Source organism: Phodopus roborovskii, unplaced genomic scaffold (genome assembly GCF_943737965.1).
Source record: "Phodopus roborovskii unplaced genomic scaffold, PHOROB, whole genome shotgun sequence".
NCBI lineage: Eukaryota > Metazoa > Chordata > Mammalia > Rodentia > Cricetidae > Phodopus > Phodopus roborovskii.
This window is the reverse complement of record NW_026125281.1, coordinates 24,898,198-24,908,551: the sequence shown is the minus strand read 5'-3', so window position 1 is coordinate 24,908,551 and position 10,354 is coordinate 24,898,198. Positions and strand designations below refer to the sequence as shown.

The 10,354-nt window shown below is 46.4% G+C and overlaps 1 protein-coding gene across 1 annotated transcript in view; it reads left to right on the top strand.

The window, feature by feature from the left end:
• Positions 1–267: 267 nt before the first annotated feature.
• Mtfr1 (mitochondrial fission regulator 1) overlaps positions 268–10,354 on the top strand; it is a 29,119-nt gene continuing 19,032 nt past the window's right edge. The window contains exon 1 of the mRNA XM_051198332.1: positions 268–456. The gene's annotated coding sequence lies outside the window, so the exon portion shown is untranslated. The remainder of the gene's footprint in view (positions 457–10,354) is intronic.

Sequence of the window (10,354 nt, the reverse complement as noted above, 5' to 3'; positions counted from 1 at the left end):
GCAGACATCCGGGATGTGAGGCCCGAAACCGGGGTGGGTCCCCACAGAGCGCGGGTTGGGAAAAGGGCTCGACACAGGCTAGGCTGGGTCACAGCCGGCACGCACTGGCGACCACATTCGGGGACCCGCGAGGGGGGAAGCGCACAAACAAAAGTGACCGCGCACCAGCACTGAAGACACAAAGCACGGTCCACGCAAAAGCACACGCCCCTTACTGTGCTCCGCGCCTGCGCACAGTACCCGGAAAGGTAGCCGGCAACGCTGGGGGTGGGGGTGGAGGCAGACCACGCCCTCCGGCTCGCCGCTCCTGAGCCCGCCCCCAGGCCGCAGCGAGCCTCTCACTGGTCAGCCTGGGCCCGGCCAGGGGCGGGGATTGGCTGATTGGCAGGAGGTCCCGGGACGGCCAATCTGGAAGGCTGAGTAGCTGGGGAAGGTGCGGGCTGCGGCGCGGCAGAGGTGAGTGGGGGCCGGGAAGTGGAAAAGCGGTTGGCGACCGTGGCGACGGCTGCTATCCCGGGCCGGACGACGGCGGGAGGCCAAGTGGAGCGCGGCGCGGGGAGACGGCGAGCCCGAGGGAGGCGGCGGGAGACCCGAGCCGAGGGCAGTCTGCCGCCTCACCCGCGCCCGGCCGCCTGAGCTCCGCGGGCCGCCGGCCTGGCTCCCATCCCCCGCCGTCGGTGCGGCTGCCCGCGCCGGCCGCCAGGCGGGGATCTCGGCGGTGCGCGCTGCGCCTGGCGGTGTCCAGGCTGGGGAGGCGGAGCGCGGCGACCCAGGACGATCAGCCTGCTCCACCTGGCCCCAGGTTTCTGTCAGTGATGGCTCGCCGCCCTGAGCTCTCTTCCTAAGCGTGCGCAGTGTGAGCAGCAGACAGATCCGCAGGCAGACTAACCCCCCCCCCCCCCCGCCATGGTTTGTTTTGTGACTGGTCTGATGTAACCCATTCTGGCCTTCACCTAAAGATGTAGTGGAAGGTGGCCTAGAAGTTCTGATCCTCCTCCGTCCACCTCCCAAGTGCAAGGTTTAAGGTTTGCCTCAACACTCACAGAAAAAAAAGGGGGGGGGTATTTTACGACATTGGAAATTATATTAAATAAAACTTTAGCGCTCACTCTTTTTTTTTTTTTTTTTTTTTTTTTTTTTTGTTTCTTTTAAGGCAACAGTTGTGTCTCTCCTCCCCTAGGCTTGGGTGGACTGCACTGTGAAGGTTAGGCGGGTTTACAACTGTAGGTCACCCTCCTGCCTCAGCCACCGCGCCCAACTCCATAAATAACTTTTTATTGGAATCCAGTCACATTTCATATTGTATGTGTATTATTTTCTTAGTGTATGTGGCTGCTTTTAAATTACAATGATGTAGTCACGGAGGTCGTGACAGATTAAAAGATTTACTATCTAGTTTGACAGTCCTGGCTAGCATTTTGATTTTAGACAAAGTCTCACTATGGAGCCCTGGCTCGCTTGCAGGTTGATACATAGACCAGGATGGTTTTGAACTTGTGGGGACTCCTTGCCTGTTTCTCTAGTGCTAGGATTTTAGATGCATACCACCTTTCCTAACACCATTTTTTTTCTTTTTATTTTTCTTCTTCTTTTTTTTTTTTTTCTTTTTTGATACAAGGCCCTGTGTATTCCAGGCTAGATCTTTGTTTGTTGCCCAGACTGGTCTCAAACTCCTTACATTGCTTTAGTTTTCCAAATGCAGGGGTTAGAGGAAGATGCCACAAGGTGTGGTTGACTTTCTTGCTTCTTTGTTTTTAGTATTCCAAGACAGGATTTTTCTGTGTAGCCTTGGCAGTCCTGGAACTTCCTCTGTAAACCAGGCTGGCCTGGAACTCACAGAGATCCATCTGCTTTTGCCTCCTGAGTGTCAGGGTTAAAGCAGGGTCGCACACTACCAGGTTAAAGACAGAATTGCCCTGTTTGCTATGTAGACCAGGCTGGCCTCAAACTCACATCTTTCTAGTTCTAATCATGATTAGATTAAAGGCTCAAGCCACCACCATACCCAACATCTTGACAGCTAGACTTTTTTTTAAAAAAGAAGTTTTGATGGATGGAGTTTGGTGGCATATAATTCTAATCCCAGCACTTGGGAAACAGAGGCAGGTGGACCTCTGTAAATTCCAGGCTACAAGACTCCTTTTAGTTTTTCAAAACAGGGTTTCTCTATGTAACCCTGGCTATCCTGACCAGGCTGGCCTTGAATTCAGATCACAGATATCTGCCTGCCTCTATCTCTGGAGGATTACAGGAGTAGGTAGCCATGCCCAGAGTAAGACTGTCTTTAAAAGCCCAAGTTTTATGTTATTTCTTGAATGAGCTTACTTTACTAAATACTAATTTATTTATATAATGGTGGTACACTGAGGAGTTGAAGCAGCCAGGGTTGCAGAATGAGAAGACCCTGTCTCAAGAAGAGGAGGAAGAAGGCAAAACAAACCAGAAAATGGATTCTATTGATTTGAAAAACTACGAGAATGGGGAAATCCATAAATACAAGACCAAGTGTGGGGGGGGTCCCTTTACTTGTTCTGAGATGACTTCAGTGTTAGGTTTTCCTCTGCAGACAGTTTCCTTTTTTTGTGGATCTGTGGTATGTGCAGATGTGTGTAGTCCAATGAGGACAGCAGGTACCTTCCTCTATTACTCTCCCCCTATTTTTTTTGAGACAGAGTCTCTTACTGAGCCTGGATGGAAGCTCAGGATTTCAGCTGGCCTACAAGCTATTAGGCTGTATACTATTATCACACATTTTCTAGGGAAAAGTATGTTTAGCTCTACATGTCTACTTACACACCACCTGGGAAACAACCTATAGCCTGCTATATATTTCTTTGATCTCTAGGGTACTTGTTAAAAAAAAAAAAAGCTGGCTATGGTGGTATGCACTTATAATTTCAGCTCTCAGGAGACAGACTGGAAGATTCTGGGGGCTCATAGGCCCTCCAACCTAGCTGGTTCGTGATTCCAGGTCTGTGGAGACCCTACCTCAGAAAACCAAGCTGGTGAGGGATGAGACCTGTATTTACCTGTGGGCATAAGGATAAATAATTTAGAGTGTAGTTTATGCTATAGGATTATGTAGACTGATGCTGATTTAAGTTTCACTACCCCTGCATAGTTGGCTAGGTTTCCAGTGGCATTCATGATTTCCTTCTTGTTGAGAGCTGTTGGTGACTGACAGGTAATCACTGTTGCACCCGTAGGGTTATTGTGCCTTGCTGGTCATTGTTGTGGTTCATAGGCATCATAGCAGGGTAGGACTGCTGGTTGTCTTCCTCCTTAGGAAGTTTTTGTGGCACAGCTTGGTGCCATGAAAGCCAGCCCTGGGGGGGGGGGGGTTCAGTCAAAGCCATCCAGGGAAGAGCACACCAATTGATTATCCAGTACTAAATGGTCAGCCCCCAAACCATATGCATATGAGTAACATACAGACTGAAGCAGAGTGTATTTATATTTCTAGAATATATGTTGTATTAGTCTGGGTTCTCTAGAGGAACAGAACTGATAGTACATGCATATGGGGTTTATAGGAGTGACTGTGATCCCTGTAGTCCAACAATGGCTGTCTCCTGACAGAAAGGTCAAGGACCTGATAGTTGTTCAGTTCATGAGACTGGGTGTCTGGGTCACCCCACTCTGGTGCTGGAGTCCTAGAGAAGTACCAGTCTTTGGTCTATATTGGAACCCCAGTGAAGGGGCTCGTATACCAGTGAAGTGTCTCAGCAACAGGACAGATGAATTTACCCATGAGAGTGAGGGCAAGCAGGCAAGGAAGCAGTTTCCTTCTGTACCTTTATGTGGGCTGTGACCAGAAGGTGTGGCCCAGATTTTATAAGAGTCTTCCCACCTCAGATGGTCCAACCAAGAAAAATCCCTCACAGGTGTGCCCGGCTGTACCTAGGTTGACGAGATTAGCCTTTGCACATGCACACTTAAATTAATATACATGCACACATATGTGTGTATATGTATCAGTGCTATTTTTGGGGTGGGTGGCAAGCCAGATGGCTCTTGAAATACAATTCCCAAAGTTGTCCTCTGGCCTACACACACACACACACACACACACACACACACACACGGAAAACTATTACTAGGCAGAGGGAACTTGAAAAAGAATAATATGAAGAATACCAGATAGAATCATGTTTTCTCTAAGAGCTAGTATATGTAGAATTCCTATTAGTAAAAGCCATTGTGAATGTAGCAAGGTTTTCTCTTTGTTTTGGTTTTTCCCTGTGTAGCCCTGGCTCTTCTGGCCTCTTAACTCAGATCTACCTGCCTCTGCCTCCTGAGTGCTAGGATGAAAGGCGGGTGCTACCACCTGGCTGATTGTAACAGATTTTAAGTGTTTCCAAATTAGAGCTTTTTTAAGACTTTTTTTTTAGAAATTATGAAACATATTAGCTACTTTTCTCATTGCCGGTAACTGGATACTTGTTGAGGAGGAGGGTAAGGGAAGAAAACTTTTGAGGATACATTCTTTTCTGGTGGGACAACTATGGTAGCGGAATCTGCAGTAACAGTTTACTGACTGACATCCCAGAGGATCAGGCAGCAGAGAAAGTCAAACTGCTGCTGGCATTATTTGGTCTAGAACTCCAGTACTTAGGAAGGGGCTACCAGCATTCAAGCCGGCCTTACTCCTTTAGGGTTTTATTTTGTTTTTTGTTTTTTTTTTTTTTCCTTTCTTTAAGTTTTTGTTATTACATTTTTGTAACGAATACAGTTTTTCCGCCTGCCGCCGCCTGGTCTTGTCCTGCTGCCGCGCCAGCCCCAAATAATGCACAGAGACTCTGTATTTGATATTATACTGTTGGCCAGTTACTACTTTCTTATCGGCTAGCTTTGTCTTAAGTATTAACCCATTTCTGCTGATCTATGTATTTTCACATGGCCTTCTCTTACCAGGGAGGCGGCTGGCGTCCAGCTCTCTCCAGACTCTCCATCATGACATCTCCCATCACATTTTAATTTACTTTTATGTTTGCATGTTTGTGGACGGTATATCCCACATGGTGGAGGCCAGAGGACAACGTGCAGCAGTCAGGGTTTTCCTTTCACTGTATGGGTCCTAGGAATCCAGCACGGGTCTCTAGGCACGATAGCAGGCACCTTTCCCCTCTGTCATCCTGTCCTTTCCTTGACCTCTCAATCCCCCTGCCTCAGCGTTCTGCATACCAGTTAGAGGAACACCACTGAATCTAGCTTGATAGCCACTTAACAATTGAAGAACTATTACACACTGCCCTAAAAGCTGAGATACAGTGTCTTTACAAACTGATTAAGCCCAGGGAATGAGAAAAGCAATTTGTGCATGTTGTTTTAATGTGCTGATATTCAGAGAAATATATGAACAGGAGGGTCCTAATTCTGGTTGATCAAGAAAGACTTCTTAGAGGAGGCATGGCTAAGCTGAAGCAAAGAAGTAATACGACCTAAATTAGTATAGGAGACAGTGGTGAGGTAGAACATTGACTGCAAGTTGAGAGTTGAAGAGAGTATATCGAATTTCTGGAGTTACCTTTATGACTATAAAGTGTAGACCGAAGGATGTAGATGGCAGCAAAGAAATTCTCAGATCGTTAAAAAATTAGGATAGCAGTGCATGGAAACGAAGGGATAGCTGTCAAATTATTACAGTTGTGAAAGTTTCTAATAATAGTAAAGGCAACGAGATGGTATCTGGTGAAGACAACTTGATCGATTACAGAAAAGGAAAGAAGGGCAATATAGATGAGATTTTCTCAAGTAAGAACGTATGGACAACAGATTTGGGAGGAAAGCTTAGAAATTCAGTTCAGATTTTGTTTTAAATGCAGATGGGAGAAACTAGGAAATAGTGACAGAAGTAATATCAGGTACAGAGAGAATCTATGCCATGCAGGGCATTTTGTGTTGGCAGACCCATGCAGTGACGCCCGTGTAGCATTTGCTTGGAAAGGGACATGAGAGACTGAGGGTACAGTAAATGCATAAATGCAAATATAAGGCAGGGCACTATGAGGTGTTGCTCAGTTGACTGTCAGTTTGTTGCTTTGTCTGCTGAGAAGTGGAGGAAGAAGAGTGATTTAAGGGACAGCCCATTTTCTGCTGTCTTTTGGAGACTGCGAAGTACCATACCTTGGCACCTGTTTCTGGAAAGGCACATCACCCTGAGGGAAAGTGAAGTGCCTGGGGGTGGGGGTGGGGGTGGGGGTGGGGGCGGTAGGTGGGGAGATGGCATGCACACAAGGTGTTTGTTGAACTGGTTCTTCTAGTCAGAAATTTGCTGCATTAACTAACACACCCTCTCCGCCTACCCATCATCGTATTGTGGTCTGACCACCTCTTAGTCCCATCTAGATGTCTTGTTGGGGATCAGATTTTTGTTTGTTGTTTTGTTTGAGGCTGGGTCTTGCTATGTAGCCTCCACTAGCTTTAAACCCAATATAGCCGATTTTGGCATTGAATTCAAGGCAGTCCTTCTGTCCAGTCTCTTAGAGTACAGGATTTTATTTGGAGTTTAGGTTTCTATTACAAGGTCATTGTGGGAGCCAGGCATGGTAGCTTACCCTTGTTTGGTTTTTAAATGTCTGTTTTATGTGTGAGTGCCTGCATTTACACCACATACAATGCTGTACTCTCAGAGCCCAGAAGAGGGTGGCAGATCTCTGCGAACCTGGAGTTATAGGTGGCTGTTACATCTGCCCTGTGTGTGCTGGGAACTAAAGTCATAACCATGGAGTGGCTCACACTTGTAATCTATTGCTTAGAAGTCAAGGGAGCCATCTTTGCCTGCATAGCTAGTCTAAGGCTAACTTGGGCTACAGGACACCTTGTCTCAAAAAGGCCCATATCAATCAAAACAAAACAAACAAACAAACAAAAAAAAAAATGGAGGGCATAGTCAAACTGTAGGGATAAGTTTGGAAGAGCTGATCTGGCGAGTGTAGGAGGGGGCAGTTATATAAAAATGTGTAAGCTTAGTAAATTTTGTACAGCCCCATTGCTGGAAGTAGGATTTATGAAATTCTAAAGTTTCAGAGAAGTAACTGAAAAATAATGGCAAATCTGTGAGTGAAGTGGTCCTTGGATTCGTTGGGTACAAGAATGGGATTGTGAAGACTGTTTAGGAGGGAACTGCTCAGTGGGCCAGAGATGCAGTTCCAAGGAGAGGCTCACCTTGTTTTTTAAGCCATTCAGTACTGTGAAAAGGAGAAAAATCTATGGGTTACTGGATTGTTTGGGTGACAGCTAGTCTGGGCTTAAATTTGTTATCCTCTGTCTCAGCCTCCTTGACCCTGGGAGTTGGGCTTTACATTTCTTTTTTGATGCCTAAGGACTGAACCTGGGGTTTTGTGTGAACTACAATCCTCAGCCCCAGGTTTGGGGTGTGTGTGTGTGTGTGCTTGTGCATGCATGCATGCCTGTGATGATCTTATGCATCCTAGGCTGACCTCAGGTTGACTGCGTAGCTGAAGATAACCCTGAGCCCCGTCTCCCAGGTACAAGCGTTACAGGAGTTCACCACCATACCTAGCTCCTAAATTTTGATGTGTTTTTGTTGTTGCATTTATTTATCGACTGATTGATTTCAAGCTGGTGTCTTGTTGTGTAGTCCTGGCTGGCCTGGAACTCACTATGTAGACCAGGCTGGTCTCGTGTTTACAGCACTCCATCTGGCTTTGCCTAAGTTTTGGTTTTAAGTGAGAAACTAAACAGTGTAAAACATTGCCTACATAGTAATAACTATGTAAGGAAGGAGATTGCTTTTGTCTACTCTGTTCAGCTTTAATAGTTTGATAAATGTCTTTACACATAAATTGAGGATTAAAACAAAACAAAAAACCATACTGTTTAGAGTGCGTTGTTTCGAAGAAAATGAATGAACCTTCAAGTCAGTATATAAACTGTGTGTGTAATGTTTTATAATATTCTGTGATTGTTCTATTGATAACCTTTAAAAGCACTACAGAGCATGTTTTAATACAGCAAAAATTTCCATTGTTGTAGAACTTGTTGAGAGGCTAATTTTACCTGGGTGTGGTGGTGCATGTCTTTAATTCCAGCACTTGGGAGGCTGAGGCAGGTGGATCCGCACGAGTTGGGAGGCCAGCCTGGTCTACACAGCGAGTTCCAAGCTAGCCAGGACTATGTAGAGAGACAATGAAAGGCTCTAGCAGTCTCAAGCATGGCAAACATGGTACCAACAGGTTTCACACCTTCTCCTTTCCTTCTTCCTTGCTAAAACGGTTAGATTACATTCCCAAAGCTAGCTCCCAAGGTCTGTTCCCTTATGTGGCCACTGACTCATTCCTGAGACAATACACCAAGGTCCAACAATCAGAATTCATTATTTGGCTGCCCTGGCTAACCTGTCCAGTCAAGATGTACCACCTAACTACCCTAGCACAGACTCTCCCCTTTTCTCCTTAAAAACCCATCCCTGTGCTGGGCATTGGTGGCACTCACCTTTAATCTCAGCACTCAGGAGGCAGAGGCAGGCGGATTTCTGGAGGTTCGAGGCCAGCCTGGTCTACAGAGTGAGTTCCAGGACAGCCTCCTAAGCAATACAGAGAAACTTTGTCTCAAAAAACAAAAACCAAACAAACAAAATGAAAAACCCATTCCTGCAAAGGAAAACTTCCTGCTGCTGCTGCTTGCTGTCTGCCTTGCCTGATCCAAAGGCACCCCCCCCCCACTTGCCACTCCAGGGTAATAAACCTCCTTTGTGCTGAGAACTTGGTGTCTGGGTGCATCCTGTATGAACTCCTAGGAGCAGACCAATCTCCCTACAGACACCTGCAGGCCTCAAAAACAAAGCAGAGGTTTTTATTTTTTTTTTTTTAAACTTTGAAGTATAACTTAGACTCCTGAAAAGTTTGCAAACATCTTGGTGGTCAGCACGTGAGTATCTGTGCAGGGCAGTGCCAGGAGGCCTGGGCCCTGCTGGGCTCTTACCCGGGGTCTCATGGAGGCCAGGCTGGCCTCAGATGCACTGTGCTGCCACTGGGCACCTGGGGCTGATTTCTGCCTCCTCCTCTGGGCGCAGGGATGACAGGCATGTGCTGTGTGTTGTAGTCTTACCTTTTTATGCCTTTCTGAAAATGGGCATCGTCAGTGTGAAAGTTACTCTCGTCACTGACAGGAGTAGGGCAGAATTGCTTTTAGGGAAGGACCTGAAGACGCAGGAGAGTCACGGCTGAGTGGCAGGAATGAACTGTCTCAGACATGCTGCGGAGTGGCTGGTGGTGGCACAGCAGCATTGTGGGAAATAGAAGAGAATCAGGAGCTCAGTCAGGGCTGCAGACTGGGTAAGAGCACTTGCTGCTCGTTTCCGGCAGCCTTCTCAAAACCCGTATCCAGTTCTCAGGAATTTGATGCTGTCTTTTGGCCTTTTCCAGGCACTTACATACATGTGGCATGCAGGCATACTTGCATACAGAGCATAGACATAAATCTTAAAAGCTGAGGGGTCCTCCCTTTGCTACATCCTCTGTTTGAGATTTTTTTTTTTTTTTAACAAAGGGGGTTGGGATTGCTGGGAAGTAACATTAACAAATTTAAGGAAATAATGAGTAGGAACCTTTAGAGAAGTCTGTAGAAGGCGCAGTAGTAGTCCAGTGGCTAGCCAAATTCCCATTAAAGAATGAATGTGGGCTAGGAAAACTCACCGGTGAGTGATTTGTTGAGTGTATGGAGTTGGGGGTGTTCTGTGGAGCACAGTGGAGGTCATTGGGTCAGTCTCTAGCTGAGTGAGTCAGTATGTCATAAGACTATATATGTGTACATCCTGCTGGTTTTGATTTTCATGAGAACCCTGACCAATACAGTACTAAAAATAAAGAAATCTGGCTGTGTATGGTGGCACATACTTACAGAGAATTCAGGAAGCAGAGGCAGGCGGATCAGAAATACCTGGTCATTCTAGTTTATTCAGGGGGTTAAACATTGTTTGAAATACATTAGATCCACCCGAAAAAAAATTAATACAAGCAAAAACCAAAACAAACAATGCCCAGGGCTAGGAAGGCAGCTCAGTTGGTAAACACAGGGACCTACCTGCATTTACTTCAGACCCAGCTGAAAAATCTGGGCAGGGTAATGGATGCTTGTAATCCCAGCACTGGGAAGGGGAGAAGGCAGGTTCCTGGCTGGGGCTTGCTAGCCAGCCAGTATACTCTACTCAGGCAAGTTTCAGGCCAAGAAGTGACCTTGTGTTGAAAGGACAGGGGGAAAGAGACACAGCATCTGGGATGGCACCGGAGACTGTCCCCCGATACCCACAAGTAGGTGGGTGCTCACACACTCCTCCCACTCAACACAAAAAGATGTGCGTAGATACAGTTCTAAGATGTGCGTAGATAGA